This window comes from Apis dorsata, unplaced genomic scaffold, assembly GCF_000469605.1.
Source record: "Apis dorsata unplaced genomic scaffold, Apis dorsata 1.3 scaffold_74, whole genome shotgun sequence".
Taxonomy (NCBI): domain Eukaryota; kingdom Metazoa; phylum Arthropoda; class Insecta; order Hymenoptera; family Apidae; genus Apis; species Apis dorsata.
The window spans coordinates 1,694,794-1,697,754 of NW_006263372.1; the positions used below are offsets into that span (position 1 = coordinate 1,694,794).

General features: G+C 20.7%; 1 protein-coding gene across 1 annotated transcript in view; it reads right to left on the minus strand.

The window, feature by feature from the left end:
• The window catches only part of LOC102670607 (gamma-aminobutyric acid receptor alpha-like), a 41,842-nt gene that overhangs the window by 32,051 nt on the left and 6,830 nt on the right, over window positions 1-2,961 (minus strand). The window lies entirely within an intron of this gene.

The following is a 2,961-nucleotide window of genomic DNA, read 5'->3' on the forward strand; positions in this document are numbered from 1 at the left end:
CCAGATAATGAAGAAATTTTTTTTGCTCGTGAATCATATCATGATGATGACTATCATCTTTTAAAAGAATATTTCTAACTCAAGAATAGTGGAAAAGCCTGGAAGCAAAACATTTTCCAACGTAGCATGACTAAAGCTTTCTGCTGTTTATCGGTTTAGCCAATGGCGTTTTTCTTGTTATGCAACTTCTTGATACAAATTTGCACATTTTTTATCATGTACTTTTTTCTTATATATTTCATTAACTTTTTTTTAATTACATTCAGATTAGAAAATTATAAAATTATATTTCAATAATTTTTTTCATAAATCAATTTATGCGATTGCATAATTATATTGCTTTTATTATTATTATTTAAACTCGATTTAATCGTTTAGTTATTAAACCTTAGTTATTAAATAATAATAAATATTTTTTTTTGCTTATTAAGATATTTATTAACGATAGGAAATCATCCGTAAATAGATGTAGCAGAGTTGATGGATTTAATTTCAAAATGGAGTTAATAACAGTATTGAATTTTGAGTATTAAATTTCAATATTATTTTGACGTTTTATTGACATACTAATCTGTATCTTATAACCACTCACTTTGATATATTGATTTATTGAAATATTATTCGAATTATTATTGGATATACTTTCAATAATAATTTAAATTAATGAATTATAACAATTAATCAAATAATTAATTCGAAAATTATCGAATTAATTATTTGATTAAACTCTGGATCAATGACAAAGTAGTAAATTGTGCAAATTCTAATTCTAATATTACTTAAAGAATACGTGTAACAATGAAATGAATAATTTGAATTAATAATTGTTTATCACATTTATATATATGTATATATTATAATAATATTTCTTAAAAAAAAATGGAACAAATGATTTTGAAAATTGTTATTAATAATAATTGGACATTTTATGTATATATATATATATATATATATAAAATTTTAAAATATTTCTATGATATTTTAAAATATTAGAAACAACAAATACAATAATACAAGCTACAAAAGAAACGAATTTTAATTTTTCAATCCTCGAAACTTCAGCTATTTTTAATTATATATAAACATTAAAAAATATTATTTGAGTAGTTTTTCCAATTTGGTATATAGCAGTTTGTACATATATCACGCATATCTTTATTACGACATTTATTCTTCAAATATGGGTCGAAAATTTTTTAAATAACAGCGTATATATTCGCTCTTAAAAACGAATCAAACAATGCGCTTTCCGAAATTCGTATCTTTTAAGTTTAATTAAACCAATTTTATGCATAGAAAAATCTTCATATAAAACAGGACGTGTACTTTTTTTTCCATTATTACAAGAGACCATTGTTTGTGGATGTATAAAGTGTTCCATGTGTTCCGTGGAGCGAAGTGGAAACGTGAAATCAGTAAAAAAAGTCTATATAAACGCGTACTGTTGTTGATATTGATTCTGCAAAAAAATATATACTGTTGATATTGATTCTGAAAAAAAATATGTGATATTTTTTTTTTTTAAAAACAAAATGATAATTACGTCTTTCATTTCATTTAATTTGATTTTTCTTTGAAGATAAAATAATATCTAAAATTTTACGAAATAATAAAATTACAAAATATTGTATCTAAAATTTTACGAAATAATAAAATTACAAAATATCGTATGTTGATGATTGTATGAAAAGAATCCATCACATTGCACGTGTAGTAAATAATTCTTAAGTTTAAACTAGTGACTAATTTTATTAAAAGTAATAATTTAAACTAGAAAATTTTATTAAATACATTATATCTTTCATTATATCTTTTGAGAATAAAATAATCATTTAAATTTTAATTTTAATCATTTAATACTTTTAATTTCGCTAAATATATTAGCGAATTATCATATAGTTACAAAAAAAAAAAATTTATCATATTGCAATGATTTCTAAATTTAAACGCTTATTACAAGTTTTAAAAAAAATTGATTTACGATTATAAGCATGGAGCAATTATGATATTAATTCGATTTAATTTGCATTCGATAAATAGTAAAAAGAAAAAAAAGAGAATGAGGAAATCATCCATATCATTACATTTTTTTTAAAAATATACTTGACTGTTATTTTTATAATCTCTTTATTTTAAACTTCCTAAAGAATATTTATATTCGTTTCGATTTTTCTTATCACTTATCTATCACTTTTTTTTTAGTTTTTTCTTCCTGTTTGCTTACTGATCTCTTCTTTTTTTATATTGTTTCATTTTCATTAAAAGCGCGATCAAATTTTTTTCACAAATGTAATATGTAAATTATATGTTAATTATATATGGTAATATATAATAATGTGTTATAATAATATATGTTAATAATTCTAAAGCAAAAAATTTGGAGAGTTCATATACATATACAAAATTTAGAAATTTTAATGATGATTTCGATAATGATTTTTTGGATTTAAGTAATAAAAAATTTTTTAAAATGCGCGGGTTTAATGTACACGATTTAAGTTTTTTACGTAGAATAAAATGTTAAAAAATATAAATGATACAAGTTGAAAGAAAAAAAAAAGGAATATAATCCGTGTTTTTTCTTCTATACATTTTTATTTTACTCTTTATAACAATATCATGAAACATTTTTACGCGCTACTTTCAGTAAAAATTTTTAAAAACCTTTTAAAACATAACAACATCACGATCAATTTTATTCATCATCTCAAAGTTCACTTTCACTATTTTTTAATTAATTGAATCACGACTTTGCACGATGTAATAAAATTATCGAACGAATTTATAAAAAATAAATAGAATCTCTAGAAATTTTGACGAGCCGTTCCTTTTTTATTATAAAAAAAACATTTATTTATTATTGAAATGGAATTTTTTATATGGTTTCATAAATTATAACTGTATTATAATTTATTAAAAAAATTCTTTTAACTTTCTAAAAAAAAAAAAAAAAAAAAAAAA